Source organism: Vombatus ursinus, unplaced genomic scaffold (assembly GCF_900497805.2).
Source record: "Vombatus ursinus unplaced genomic scaffold, bare-nosed wombat genome assembly UNPS02009132.1, whole genome shotgun sequence".
Classification (NCBI taxonomy): domain Eukaryota; kingdom Metazoa; phylum Chordata; class Mammalia; order Diprotodontia; family Vombatidae; genus Vombatus; species Vombatus ursinus.
This window is the reverse complement of record NW_020948910.1, coordinates 11,777,700-11,794,110: the sequence shown is the minus strand read 5'-3', so window position 1 is coordinate 11,794,110 and position 16,411 is coordinate 11,777,700. Positions and strand designations below refer to the sequence as shown.

Here is a 16,411-nt window from a genome sequence, read left to right as displayed (position 1 = left end):
TTCCTTCCTTCCTTCCTTCCTTCCTTCCTTCCTTCCTTCCTTCCTTCTTTCCTCTTTCTTTCCTTTTCTTCTTCCTTCCTTTCTTTCTCCTTTTCTTTCTTTTCAGAATAAGTTAATAACTTTTTAAATCAAGCAATAGAAATGGAAAATGATTTATTTTCTGTTGTCATCTCAAAAAGCCTGTTTCCATTCATATGTGTAATATATTTACAAAAAGTTGATAGTATTGTAATGCTTGTACTATATTAGAAAAGGAAAGGCATTACAAGGGGAAGGTATTCCAGGAGTTCTGTGTTCCACAGGCCTCCAGATAATTTCTGAGTATATAAATGGTAGAACAGGGACAGAGGTAGGGTCCCAAGAGTCTATGTTTCCACTCCTCTCAACACTGAAAGTATGACTAACAAGCTGCCCATAGTAATGTCTTTATTTTAAGGTTCTTGAATGGTGTGTCCCATACCGCCCCATTCCCCTGCTCTTTTCCTCTCACATACCTCCCTTCACTTCTGACTCCTCCACTTCCTCCCAAATAAATATCTTTTTTTAAAAAATCAGTAGTCATGAAACATCTCTCCAGGAGTGCAGGATCATGGAGTGAATATTTTTGCAGAAAAGATTCAAAAAGGATAGTTGTCATTAGCTGACTAAACATGGGTGATACCACTTTAGGAAAAAAAAAACAACTCAGAAAACCACAGCTAGAAAATGAATGATTTATTGTGAATGCATATTTTGTTGGCTGGCTATGAAGATGCTAGCAAGAACTCCAATGTAGAAGTCTTCATTTTAAGAGCATGGAAGCGTAGTTGACTGACGTAACAAATCAGAGACCATTGTGTATTGGACTCGATTAAACCAAGAGACGAATCTGTCCCCACAGCTTTAACCAACAACAATATTAGTGTTATTATTATTAATTATTACAATATATTACATGTGATATATGTAACATATTAGAAGGAAAGCATATATAACATATAATTGCAATGTTAATAATAATAATAAGCCTGGTCCTCCTCACAGGGGTGCTCAAATGCAAAGCAAGTTCTCAATTCCTTTTCTCTCTCTTGGTGGCATTTGAAAGTGTAAAGCTTTGAATACCAATTGCTTGAACTGGACATATGTGAATCTCCTCTAATCCTACTAATCCTGTCCCCAAGTGCTTCTTTGTGTGGGGAGGCAACACACATAGATCTAAGTGAAAGTGGCCTTAATCCTGGAAATGTGGAAAAATGTCCCAGTGTGAGAGTAGGGAGAGGGAAAGGCTCCCTAGCAGAGGGGACCTGCTGAAGAGACTATTGTGTTAGGGAGAGAAAGGGGATGGGGGGTGTGGGTGTTGGGGAGGGAGGGTAGGGGGAGAAGAAGAGAAGCCCTCTCACCTTTTCTGAGCTACTGGGAGGAGAGCAAACCCACCCAGCAGGAGAGCTCCCTCGCAAACAGCCCTCGCACACTTGAGCAAACTTACAGAACTGAGACAAAGTTTCCAAAGGCTGGGAAATTCAGCCACCGCCCGCTTTCAGCAGTGGGAGCCCAGCGGGCTGGGGGCCTCATGTGCTGACTTCATTATTTCCCAGTTCCCCTTCCAGAAGGGAAGATTTGTTTGCAGAATTGTGAGTTGTTGCTCCTTCCCCAAAAAGACAGAAAGCAAAACCACCTCATTCCCAATAAACAATCGTCTTCATCATCATCATCATTTTCATATAGCCCCAGAGTCCCTCTGGTTCTAGAGCTTTACAAATCCTAATAGTGGACAAAGAAGTGCCCCCACCCAAAAAAAACCAAAAAAAACCCAAAACTTCCTCACTTTATTTGAAGTGACTTCTAAGTACTCTCCGCCCATCCTGGACACAAAAGAAACTGAGGGGCACAGCAGCTTTTGAACCTTTTCTAAGGAATTTTGACTTCATCGCTACAGGCTTAAGGAAAGTCTGAATCTTTTCATTCACGAGAAATAACTTGTGCCAATATTCTATAATTCAAGAATGTGTGAAAAATGCAAAAGGTAAAATATCAGCAGGTTGGATGGGCAGAAGATCATTGATAATAGAATTATTGTATAGTGCTATATAATCTCTCAAAGCAATTTCACACACAGGATTTTACTTGAGACTTGAAACAACATCTTGACAGAGGTATTATTATTGGGATTGGATATACTTGTAATCACTACAATGAAGAAGCTTGTGGATTTGGGTAATTATTTTCATTATATAAGAATAGGGAATGGACTTGTGGTTTTCATTAATACATAGGGAGTTTCTGGGTAAGGAAACTCCTCTACCAATCCTTTTTAGTCTTAAAGAAATGCCTAGGGTCCTAAGAAGTTAAGTGATGTACCCAGGGTCATAGAGCCAGTATATGTCAGAGGTAGGGCTTGAACTCAGGCCTTCCTGACTTCTAGGCAAAGTCTCTGACTCCACTATGCCAAATTGCCTCTCATACAGAGGAAATTTAATAATTGGATTTTAGAGCTGAGCAGAGGTATGCAAGCCAGTAACCTGTGCCACTGAGAATGATAAGCCTGGCAGATAGCTTGAGAAATCAAGAGTTCTGAGCTACAGTGGGCTAAGTTGTTCAGGTGCCCACACTAAGTTTGGCATTGATATGTTGAATCCTCAGGAAGAAGGGTGGGCACCAGGCTAAGGAGGGAATGGGAGAAGAAGAGAGAGATGGAGAGGGAAACTGGCCCAGGTTGGAAACAGAGCAGGTTACAGCCAATCAGATTGGCATTGGTAACCCCAGCATTGCCATCCTGGGTGAGATAGGGAGACCCTATCTTATAAATAAAGAAATAGACAAATGAATGAATGAATGAATACATTGAATTGGAGTTTATTCCAGTATTATATAATGGAAACATTTTCAAACTGAAAATATTACCTTAAAACTTTTCAAAGAAAAGAAAATATAACTATGGAAATACGGCATCTCACCCAAACATTGTTAGCTCCTGGAACCCCAAGTTGTGTCAGATGACAAAATTTAAACACTTGATTCTTTTTGCTTTATTGATTTATCATTCATTTTATGATATTTAAGTTTCGTTGTTGTTTGTCCTTGACATCATGGGGTGATGACTTGTGAGAGAATTGTATTTAAGGGAGGCAGAGTTTCACAAAGTCATCAACCTCACTCTCTCTTCCAGGGTCATCAGAGTACAGTGGCATGACAAAAGTCAAGATGACTGGTGATGACTTGGGATGCAGTGGATGACCTTGGCATCTTTGATGTCTGACCACAGTGCTCACTGTAGCCACCTTCATGGCCATTGGAACAAATTGCTCCCATTCATTCATTCCACCAGAGAAGTCTTCACATTTTTGGGGTAGACTTCCTCCTAACTCACCAATGGGTTTGAGGCCAACTGGTTATAGCTTCTTGGAGCCACAGGTGAGAGTTGAGTGCTACATAAACAGCAAAGGTGGGTGAGCTGCTCTGAAAAGGGCTCAGCAAGCCCTCACATCAAAGGTACTAGTTCTTTTTGAACACCCCATACATCCTGATATTTAAGTAAATTCTATATGAAGGACATCATCCAAGAAATGCATGATTGGGAAAAAAAGACTGGTCATATAATGAGAGCTAGGGATAACTGATGGACATCTTGCACACTCCATTGATATCTGTGAAATGTAAAGAAAGTATCAGGAAGGATATTCTTCAAATATTGGTAGACCCCCTTGCTGAGCTTATGAGAGGGCATGGGTAAGGGTTAAATGGGATGGACCATCATGGATGGATGTATTTTGCATCACTGGAGCCAACATTTACATTAGTAAGATCATAGATCCATTTGGATCTCCCTATCTCTGCCTCTTCATTGTTTTTCTCTTATTCATGGAATGCTCTTCCTCATCACTTGTATCTCCTAGTTGATCTATATTTCTTAAAGACTTGGTTCAAATACCACCTTCTGCAAGAGACCTTTTCTAGTTCCACCCAATTCTAGGGTTTTCCTTCTGAGATCACCTGCCATTAACACTGTATATGTTGTGTACATACATAATAGTTTGCATGTTGTCTCCCTTTTCCTCTTCCCATTACAATATGAGCTCCTTGAGTCCAGGAACCATGTTTTTGCCTTTCTTTCTTTCTCTAGTACTTAGCACAATTCATGGGCACAGAGTAAGCCCTTATTAAATGTTCATTGACAGGGTGACTGTGTGTATCCATGACAGTGTAGTCATGGATTCTTGATCTGTATTAATAAATGTTGCTGTATAAAGTTACTAGGTATTACTACCTTTGTTTAAAATATTCTAAACAGTGCTTGCTTCGGCAGTACATATGCTAAAATTGGAACAATACAGAGAAGATTAGCATGGCCCCTGAGCAAGGAGGACATGTAAAATATTCTAAACAGATGTAGCTAGCTACAGAAAATTGAAGACTAGTTAAAGAAATGATCCTCTTTCACTGAATAGAGGAGGAGAAAATTTTGACCAAAACCAAAATGATATAAAATAAGATAGCATGAGTATGATAGTAATGTGTTATTGCTCATTTTCAGCTCTTTAGGAAGATAGTAATGTTGCATGACTCAGTATCATTCTACAATGGGGGTAGAATATTGAGACTTTTTTCAGGGAGAGGTTTGGGGTTACTAAATTTCCTCAAAACAATCCAACATATTCTCCTACTGCTTAATTCTGGGCCTTATTCAATGTCCATTTGCAGAACAAGACAGAAATATTGCAAAGCTTCCTGAATTTACTGTATATACTGATAACCAAGCACTATAGGTCGTCTACCTAATTACCTGTCATACTCAGGACAACCGACATTCTTTTCACATTCACATCTGAATATATCCCTTTCCCTGCCTCTGCCCAGTGAACAATTTCTGGCAACAAAGATTACGAAGGAAAAAAGACGAAGAAAACATTTTTGCCAAACCCATCATATACACTATGAATGAAATATTCCACACCCAAAGACCCCCAACTTTGAAATGAAAGAAGGGGAGGTACATTTTTTCAACCCTTTTACAGGGTCAAGTTTGCTCATTTCAACTATACAAACTTGTATTTTGGTTTTTTGATCTTTCCATGTATGTTGTGGTAGCCATCATGTATGTATGTATACATCTGTTACACATTATATACACATATACAAACATACATATATACACATAGATATGCAGATATACATCTGTGTGTATTCATATGTTGTTTTTTGAGTACTACTTACTTCACTTTGTGTCAGTTCATATATGTCTTTCATTCATGTCTTTCATTGAATTCTTGATATTCTTTGTTCCTTATGATACAGCAATATTCCAAATATTATGTTTACCAAGTCCCCAGTTGATGGGTATCTACTTTGTTTCTAGTTCTAGACTACCACAAAAAGTGCTGTTATGAGTAGTAGGTTGCATATGGGATCTTTATTTCTAATTTTGACCTCTTTGAGGGTATCTGCCTAGTAGTGGAATCTCTGGGTCAAAGTGTATGGGTATTTTGGTTACTTTTTTCCCTCTCACAATTCCAGGTTGCTTTCCACAAAGAGTGGTCATTTCACAACTCCACCAATAGCATGTTAATGTACTTGTCTACTTGCAGCCTCTTCAGCATCGATGATTTCCATTTTTAAAATTTTAGCCATTTTTCTGGATGTGAGATAAAACCTCAGAGATGTTTTACTTGAGATTTCTTACTAGTGATTTAGTGCAACCTCTTACATTTATACTTTGCAAGTCTTCTTTTTGTTTTAAATTTTTAAAATTTTTTTGTGGCTGAGCAATGGGGTTAAGTGACTTGCCCAGGGTTACACAGCTAGTAAGTGTGAAGTGTCTGAGGCCGGATTTGTGCAAGTCTTCTTTTGATAACTTTTTGTTTTTATCCTTTGACTACTTATCCACTGAGGAAATTGCTCATAGTCTTATATATTTGTAATTCTCTGTATATCTTGGATCCGACGACCTTATTAGAGGTAGTGGATACAAATTTTTTTTGTCAGTTGAATTTCCCTTCTTATTCTACTAGAATTGATTTTGCTTGTGTGTTTTCCAATTTCACATAATTTTAATTATGTTTTATTTTTGTGATATCTTCTATCTTTTGTTTGGTTAAGCATTTTACCCCTACCCTGATATAGTTGTAAAAGATGACTCCATCAATTTTATTTTTAAATTCAATTAATTTTTTGTTACATTTTAAGTTCCAAACTGTCTCTTTCCCCCCTTCCCCACCTGCCTCAGAGGACACCATTTCACACACACACACACACACACACACACACACACACACACACAGAGACATCTATGTATCTATCTGTAAAACCATACTAAGCATACTTCTATTTATCAGTTCTTTCTCCAGAAGTGGATAGCAACTTCCTTTGTAGTTGATTTGAGTATTTATAATACTGAAAATAACTTTGTTCATAGTTCTTCGAATAGTATTTCTGTTACTGTATACAATGTTCTCTTGGTTCTGCTCATTTTACCCACCTTTATTTCATGCAAGTCTTTCCATGTTTTTTCTAAAATCAACCAGCTCATCATTTCTTACAACACAGTGGTATACCATCACAATCATATACCACCACTTGTCTAGCCATTCCCCAATTAATGGGCCATCTATTTTACTTCATCTTTTATATGACATAACCTTTTATATTTAAGTTTAGTGTCTATTTGGAACTTATAGTGATATATGGTGTATGATACTAGTCTAAATTTATTTTTTTTTCACATTGCTTTCTAGTTTCCCAGCAGTTCTTGTTAAATAGAGAGTTCTTCCCCAAGTAGTTCATGTTCTTATGTTTGTCAAACATTGGGTAAATGTTTGATTTTTTTCCCAATTCTTGTTTATCTAATCCAGGGGTATGGAATCTGTGGCCTTAAGGACACATGTGGCCTTACTTAACTTTAAAATTAACAAATAGATTTAATTTTTTGAAATTATTAAGTACAAAATAGGTTTTTATAAAATAATGTACATTTTAAGTATAAGCAAGGGAAGTTTCTTGAATGTGGCCTTATTTGATTACAGTTAAATTTCCAACATGAAAAGGTTCCCCACCCCTGATCTAATCTGTTCCACAGATCTATGTTTCTGATTTTTAACCTGTACCAAATAGTTTTTTTTAAAAATAATTATGCTTTATAATTTGAGATCTGGAAGTGCTTAATTTCTGCTTTCCCCACATTGTTTATTTTCCTTGGGATTCTAGATCATTTGTCCTTGCAAATGAATGTTGTTATTCGTTTGTCTTTCTATAAACTGACACCCCTATCTCCCCCATCCCTGTTGTTTGATCAATAAAGAACTAAATCTATAAATTAACTTTATTCATAGTTATTATATTGGCATAAGCCAACTATGAACAATGGACTTTCCTACAACTACTTAATATGTTCTTCATTTCTTTAAATATGTTTAAATATGTTCTTTATTTCTTTAAATGGATTCTTTATTTCTTTAAAGAGAATTTTATAATTTTATTTATAAATCTTAAACCTGAGACAAGATTTTATAATTGTATAGTAGGCTGGAAGTCAGAAAGACTTGGATTCAAATTTCACCTCAGACACTTATCAGCTGTGTTACCTTGGACAAGTCACAACTATTCTGTGTTTTACTTCATCTACAAAATGAGATACTTAGCCTAGATGGTCCCTTACAGTGATAAATCTAAGATCTTATACCTTTCAATTATTTCATGACTTTTGTAGTCATTTTGAGAAGCATTTCCCTTTTTAACTGTTTCCTCCTAGATTTGTTATTGATATATAGAAATGGTAATGATTTATATATATATATATATATATATTTATTTTGTATTCTACTACTCTCCTGAGGCATTTGTCTCAATTAATTTCTTTGCTGATTCTTGGTATTTTCTAAATAGACCATCACTGGTTATGAAAGTAAGAATTTTTTTTCTCCACCTGGACTTTTATTCCTTTTTTTTTTAAGGCAATTGGGGTTAAGTGACTTGCCCTGGGTCACACAGTTAGTAAGTGTCAAGTGTTTGGTCTGAGGCTGGATTTGAACTCAGGTCCTCTTGACTTCAGGGCCGGTGTTCTAACCACTGTGCAACCTAGCTGCCCCCTGGTTTTGTTTTATAACATTAATTACACTGATTGTTTTTCTATTGGTGGTGCAATGATAGTGTGTACCCCTTGTATCAACTTTATTCATCATATATGTTTATATGCATATACATACATGCCTACCTATACATACACAATATACCTATATTCATGTGTAAACCTATATGTGTATGCCTATGTATGTATGGGGGAAGAGAGAGAGAGAGAGAGAGAGAGAGAGGGGCAGCTAGGTGGTACAGTGGATAGAGTGCCAGGCCTGGAGTCAGGAAGACTCATCTTCCTAAGTTCAAATCCGACTTCACTCACTTACCAGCTGCATGACCTGGGCAAATCACTTAACCCTGTTTGCCTCGGTTTCCTCATCTGTCAAATGAGCTGGAGAGAGAAATGTCAAACCACTCTAGTATCTTTACCAAGAAAACCTAAGTGGGGTCATGAAGAGTTAGACAGGACTGAAGTGATAGAATAACAACATGAAACCATAGAGAGCACAGGAACAGTTTTCCTTAGAGTGTAAAAGTGTTGGAAGAGATTTTTTGAAGTCTACTCTTCTCTACCTAACAAGCTTCCAAGTTAGGCTACGTGAAAAATTCCAGAAAAAGGATTAGGAAGTATCTTAATTTGTCAGATCATCCTATAACTTCATTGTTCATAAGCTTTCACTATGACAAAGTTTACTCTGCCTTCAGGTTCGTCTGAAATAAATATGATAACACTGCTTTTTAATTTTAGGCTGCTTCAAAACACTGTTTAATTAGGCACAGTGCAGCCTTGAAAAATGTAATAAACAGGAAAGTGATATTGATTTTTTTATTATCGCCTTAATTGTAGATTTAGATGTGTTAAAACAGAAGCAATCTTCCAGCTGCAATGTCTAATGAACTCCAAGATCAAATAAGATCTTGCTAATTACTGAGTTAATGAGAATAAGTTTGCAGGCAGAGCTATGTTAGTAATGACATGTTTCAAAGGCTCTTGAAGCTAAATAAGATCCCAATTTGTAGCTCCAATACCACGTCCCTCGCCTTTCTTCCTTCAGACTATCTCTCATGGAGGCCCATCTTGTTGGCTGCTCCCAGTTCATCTTCTGTTGGCTCATGGCATCAGCCTATGACAAAGTAGCCGTTGGGCTCCAAGTCTTTTTAAAAGCTTTGGGAATGGTGAAGTGGGTAGCACACGGTATTTAGAGTCAAAGGAACTGGATTCAAATACTCGTGGTGTGTCTTCCCTAACCAAGTGACCTTGGGTAAGTCATTCTCACCTCTAAACCTCAGTTATCTTCATCTGTAAAATGAGAATGTTGGCCTGTATGAACTCTCAGATCCTTTCCTGCTCTAAATCTGAATTTTGAGCTCGTCTCAATGCCATATGTAAAGTAGTGATAGGAAATGTCTAAAATGTCACAAAAGGAAGACATGTTTTTGACTCTAAGAAAAAAATGGGGGACAGGAAGGTCACTGAGTAGTTCTTTCCCTCATCCCAGGCCACAAATATGGCCTTAAAGGAAAAATGAGCTCATAAATTGGGGATAAAGATTATCCCTAATACTTCCTTTTTCTCTGGAATATTTTGAGATGGTGATTCTTTTGACCTAGTCAATGAAGTTGAAAGAATATTGATTTTAATGTACTTATATAGACTTAAAACAACACCTGAGCCCCAAACCCAAAACAACACTTCACTAGCAGTCTGGAGTGGTTTAATATCTCTCAGTGTTATTCCAGTATTTTCCAAAAATGCCAAATCAAATCAAATGAGATAAGATTTGTAAAATGCTCAGCACAGTGCCTGGCACGTAATAGGTAGTTGATAAATGCTTATTTTCTTCTCTTCTCTCCACAACCCTTTCCCCCAAGGAACAATCCACTTAGGCATTTTAGATAAACACAATCTGTTAGGGTGATTTGGACATTATTCATACTTGTTAATGATCGACTCATTTTGCCTTTTACAAACTAGAGGAACCATCCTGTCAGAGAGTCACTGGCCTTCTCTTAGTCCAGTCTTGTGTGCTTTGTCTATTAGTGGTTCACATTGTGAGGGGGCCTAGGAGCAGGTTCTGGGCACATTGCAGGCTACACAGGGCACCAATGAATTTCTCCAAATGAAGAGTAAACAGAACAGCTGTAACCTGCCTTGCCCCCTTCACTCCATCACATAACCTGGAAAGAGAAGAATCCCCTACCTGGTGAATTCTGCCTCTAGTGCAATGCTAGGCAGTCAACAATGCACTCTAATTAGACTCTTGACCTCCAGGAGTTAGCAATCTAAAATAGAAAGCATCAATGAAAACCCATACTAAATGAAACTCATCTCATCACTAACCAACTTGATCCATAGGTTTGCACACAGTGCATGCATATAGCAACACCCAGCTCTTTTCCTCTTGTCTTAGAATACTCTCTCCTGGTGTAGTTCCCACTGTAGAACCCCCAAGGCTGACCCCAGTAGGACTTCCTGTTCTTTTCAGTCCCCGTGCCTTTGCTTGTGCTATTCCCCACACTTTATCTCTTTCCTCTTCTATCTCTTCAATTTTCACTCACCTTTTAAACTTTAATCTGAAGTCTGTAAACTTAGAATTTGTTTTTTGATAACTGTATTTCAGTAAAATTGGTTTCCTTTTGTAATTCTATGTATTTTGTTTTGTGCCTTTAAACATATTACTCTGAGAAGGAGCTCATAGGCTTTACCTGAGTGCCAAAGGTCTGCCTTAACTCCTAATTCAAAAGCTACGTCTTTCCAGACCTTCATCCTCTCAGATTTCACACAGCATCTTTCACCTCTTTTAGGCACTTATCTTGTCTTATAAGATAAATAGGCCAAGGCCCAAGGGACTCTACCTTATGCACAATTTTGTTGTTGTTCAGTCCTTTTTTTAGTCATGTCTGATTCTTTGTTGCTCCATTTGGGGTTTTCTTGGTAAAGATACGGGAGTGGTTTGCCATTTCCTTCTCTAGCTCATTTTACAGATGAGGAAACTGAAGCAAACAGGGTTAAGTGACTTGCCCAGGGTCACACAGCTAATAAGTGCCTGAGGTCAGATTTGAATTCAAGTCTTCCTGTCTTGGCCTGGCACTCTAATCACTGTGCCATCTAGCTGCCCCACCCCCATTCTTATTGTTCAGTCATGTCTGACTCTTTGTGACTCCATCTGGTGTTTTCTTAGCAGAGATACTGGAGTGGTTTGCCATTTCCTTTTTTAGCTCATTTTATAGATAAGGTAACTGAGGCAAATAGAACTAAGTGACTTGCCCAGGGTCACACAGCTAGTAAATGTCTGAGACTGGATTTGAACTCAGGTCTTCCCAACTCCAGGCTCAGCACTTTAGCCAATGTGCCACCTAGCTGTCCTCTCACTCACCATCTCTTCCCCCAAACTCTTAAAACAATGACCTTCATAAATAGAATAGGCACTTAATAGATATTTGTCAAATTGATTTTTTTTTGAGTAAATATTTATGAGAGGACCAGCTCTAGGAGGAGTCTGACAGTACTGGTGTGACCTTGGGCAAGTCACTGTAAGTGCTAGACAACTCTCTAACATGAGAAGTTTCAGGACAAGGGATGATCTGTTCTGGTAAAGAGAGTTATCCTTATCAGAAGTTCCCTATATCACTGAAGTCACAGGTCCAATAAAAAAAAAAATCTTTTTTGACTATCAAAAAAAAATGCAAACTAACCTAAATTGGTCTATATTCAGACTGAAGGAAAAAAAATGTTTATTTTTTTTTACCATTTAAATAAACTATTCATGTGATTTATATATTGTATTTAATAATTATGGAGAGCCAGAAATATCTCTGAGAGGATGGTTTTGCTCAGATCTGTCTTAAAGTTGATCATCATGAAAAAACCCCCAACAATTTGTGTTCGAGTGAAGTTGATGCTTAGCCCCTTTCTCTTTACTTTCTCAGTTCTCTTTCCTCACCTGTTCTTGTCTTTTCCAGAGTAGAAACTTCACTCAGGATGACAGAGCTCAAACATATTTTGCTTCAACTATATCTCCAGGCTCTGGCTGACTCCAGACACTACAGCTGCCTGGAAATATCTCTGGGGAAAAGTTCAATTTCAGAGAGGTCCCCTGACCCTTCTCCCTCCATTGGGGAGCTGCTGTGTTTTCAGATGTAGTGGACCCAGTAGGGGGTTAATCCCCTCAGCAAACATCATATCCTTTCCTGACCCACTTACGCACTGGAATCAAGGGTAAAAAGTTTCTTTTGAAGCTTTCCTTCCCTTCTTTATTTGTGCATCACAGAATGAAGGCTAACCTCGGCTCCCCAGCAAGGAGCTAGTCTGAGGAGGTGGGGAGTTGGGGAGGGACTAACAGATTTCCTGTACTAGTTCTCGCTAGAAAACATGTGATTGCCAATTGTAGAGAGGGTCTCCAAAAGCATTAAATCAGGGATTACACTTCATTTTTTTTCCTATAAGGCAAGAAGCCATTTACTTCAATAGGGTTAAAATAAGCCTGGGCATACACAAGACTTAATTTTCAAAGATAAAGTTTCTCCACATAAGGTTTATTGAGACTTTGGACTCAAATCTCTTGACAACTTTTCAGTGATGTATGTTTGAATTAAGACATTAGCAGCTAAACTCATGATATTGTTGAGCTTAGTAAAACTGGTTGGCCATGGAACAGCTATTGTAATTTATTTGAAAAGAGGGCTATTAAATTCAGCCAGCTCTTTTATATTCCCAAATCTTTAAAAAAAAAATTTAAATAGTGTTTTATTCCCTATATACTTTCTTTTCATCATATAAGTATATTTTACTCATGGTGCTGTTTGGGTCTTCATGTATTATACATTATATGGCCATTCATTCAGTGTTTGCAAATCATAAGCAGGTTGTCGGCAGCAACTTCACAGTATAGATGTGTGGGGGAATGGAAATTATTACTGCTGTTAATATTTTAAAGAGAATTAATGTTTCTTTTTACAATGCCCAGAAACAGCTTCCTAATAATTTGTATTAGCTGTCCCACCTCAATGTGTTAGAATTGTTTTATGGCATCCATTTCAGATGAGGAAACTGAGGCATATCAAATTGCTGATTGGTGTAAGATACATACCTGCCAGCAATGAAAATGACACTAGTTTCCAGAGTCCAATAGAGCATTGACCCTCAAATCCTGATCTTTAATCCTCTGCTAGTCTTGGATGCTAAATTATATATATTCAAAGAAAATAGAAAACAATAGACTATTCTTCTTAAGTAATTTTTTTTTAAAGACAATTTGGGTTAAGTGACTTGCCCAGGGTCGCACAGCTAGTAAGGGTCAAGTGTTTGGTCTGAGGCCAGATTTGAACTCAGGTCCTCCTGACTTCAGAGCCAGTGCTCTATCCACTGCACCACCTACCTTCCACCTAGCTGCCCCCTCTTCTTAAGTATTCTTCAGGGCTATGCAGGTAAAAAACAACAGCAATGTTTCAGATTTGTGTAATGTTCCCAAATGAATACATGAAGACCATTGTTCCCATTTTACAAATGAGGCAGCTGAGGCACAGGGAAAGTTTTCCTAGAGGAGAGGATTATAAATGGTATGCCAGGTTCACCATTTTGCATTAGACAAATCTTTTGCTGCCCTTTGAAAGTTGAGTACTCATAATCATTAATATTTGTACAGCATGAAGATTTGTAAAGTGCTTTACATATATTATATCATTTGATCCTCCCAACAACCTTTGTGAAGTAGGTGCTATTATTATTATATTCTATATTATTATATGATTATAATATCATAATTAATATAATATAATATTATATTCTATAGAAAGGAGACTAAACCTCAGAGAGATTAAGACTTACTCAGAGTCCCACAACTAGTGAGTGTCTAAAAATAGAATTCAAACTAGTAGAACATAAACTCCTTGAGGGCAGGAACTGTCTGACTCATTTTTGTATCCTCATTACCTAGCAATGCCTGGCCAATATTAGGTGATTAATGAATGCTTATTGGTTGATTGATGGATTCCTGAGTGCAAGTCTAGGAATCTATCTACCATAACTCAGTATCTCTTTCACAGTGGTTGCTCTTTTTGAAGGCAATGGTGAAGAAATTGCTTGGGTTATGCAGTATCTAGTGCCACCAACATAAACAGTCTGGACAGAGTTATATAACTCAAATTCATTTTATATATCATATATATATATAATATATAACATCAATATGATTTATATTACATCAATATAACATCAAATATATTCTGGTTGGCTTGTGGGATGGATATTCATTTTTACTGTTGATTTACTTCATAAGAAAATCCTTCAGTTTAAAGGGAGGTAGAATCTGGAGTAGATTTAATAGCATTCAACAGGCTAAGGCTTCCCCATTATAATTTTTTGGTGGATAGTGAATGCTGCTTAATGAAATACCGTCAGAACCAGTCAAAAACTGGCACAAGGCATTGGCTGTTGGTTGCAACTACATTCAGTTAAACTCTTCAAAGACCTTGGTGAAAAACTCATAGACCATGAGGTTATTTAGCTTTCTCTTTCAGGTTAAAGTGCTTCATTTTGACTATCTTCTGTAGCTGCAGGATTTCTTCTACAAAAGATATCTGTCCTCCAAATTCTGCTTTTTAAGAAATTCTGGTAAGTGAATGTCTGGTTTGTTCTGGACTTCTCCAAAGCTAAACTCCCCTGGAAAGAAATTTAGAATGTTAATAGATTTTTTTTTTCTTCAGATGTTGGTAGGAATGGGAATTGAAATGCATGCTACTGGAAATTCTGGATAGAAGAAGCTTTGTTTCTGAGACCATAGAGTGGGGAAAAAACCCCTAATGTTAACAGTATACTTTAAGAAATGATTTTTAAAAAAATTTTATTGTTCTTTTACTTTTACATTGCTTTTGTTTCTAAATATAACTTTCCCCTATCCAGAAAGCTACCCCTTGTAACTAAGGATAAAAAAAGAAGAAAAAATCAGTTTCGCAAATCCAATCAGCACAACAACTGAGTCTGGCAGTGTATGAAGTGTTCCATACCCATATCCCCCCACCCCCCAGCTCTGCAAAGAAGGGTGGCAAGTACATTTTCTCATCTCCTCCTCGTGGGCAAATATGATCATTATAATTACACAGCATTTGGTGTCTTTTTGTCCCCTTCTCTTTCCATTTATATTGTTTTAGTCAATGTATACATTACTTTCCTAATTCTGCTTATTTTATTCTATATTAATTCATTGTATGCTTCTCTGAATTTTTCATATTCATTGTTTTCCATGGCATGTTATTATGTTATTATATTAATGTACTATAGGTTGTCCAGCTCTTTCCCAATAAATGGGCATCTATTTTATTTACAGATTGTTGGTCCTACAAAAACAGATAAAAACATCATTCTGCTATGAATACTTTGGGCAGCTAGGTGGTGCAGTGGATAGAGTGCCAAGCCTAGAGCCAGGAAGACTTATCTTTCTGAGTGCAAATCTGGCCTCAGACACTAGCAGTGAGATCCTGGACAAGTCACTTTCTGTTTGCCTCAGTTTCCTCATCTATAAAATTAGCAGGAGAATGAAATGACAAACCACTGCAGTATCTTTGCCAAGAAAACCCCAAATGGGGTCACAAAAAGTCAGACATGACTGAACAACCAAAATGAATACTTCGGTGCATATGGGACCTCTTTGTGTTTTTGACCATATGGGAGTATATGCCTACTAGCAAGATCTCTAGGTCCAAAACTAGGAAGATTTTATTCACTTTCTTAGAATAATTTCAAATTGTTATACAAAACTTATGAAAGGGAATTATCATCCAGGCCAGTAGAGTTTTCTGAGACCCCAGAAATATCCTGCAGGGCAGAACAACACAGAAGACAGAAATAGCCACCCTAACTCCATTTAACCCTGACATGGAGTTGCATGAAGAGGAAAGCTTGCTCAGGTGCCATCATTATACTCAAGGGCGATATAGTCCTTTAGAGCACACTGTTGAAATACATCAGGGTAACTGTATGTACCCCAATAGTATTCTGTAAGAGTATCCCCAAATACTCTGCCAATCCTTAAAGTCTAGCCTCAACAGCCTTAGAAGTAACACTGCATGCCTTTTAAAGGCGCAGGTTTAAGAATGTCTTTTGTTTTTGCTGCTGTTGTTTCTCTTGGTTCCTTCCTAGAGATTCCTTACAGCACTTCTGTCTACCTTTGAATCTGTCTGTGTGTTTGGTTCACCCACTACCAATGAGCTCAAATAACCAGAAAGAAAAAAGCCCCTCCTTCCCCCTTCTGCTCCCACCCCCTCATTCCTTTTCCCCAAGGAGACAGAAGAGAGAAAGATTAAGATGTAAGCTGGCCAGATAAGCCTGGAACTGGGTTTATTACTGGTGCTGAATGAAGATACAAGAATA

At 37.5% G+C, this 16,411-nt stretch overlaps 1 pseudogene; it reads left to right on the top strand.

Annotated features, from left to right (window-relative positions):
* Positions 1-4,266: 4,266 nt before the first annotated feature.
* LOC114034941 lies at positions 4,267-4,367 on the top strand (annotated as a pseudogene).
* Positions 4,368-16,411: the final 12,044 nt, after the last annotated feature.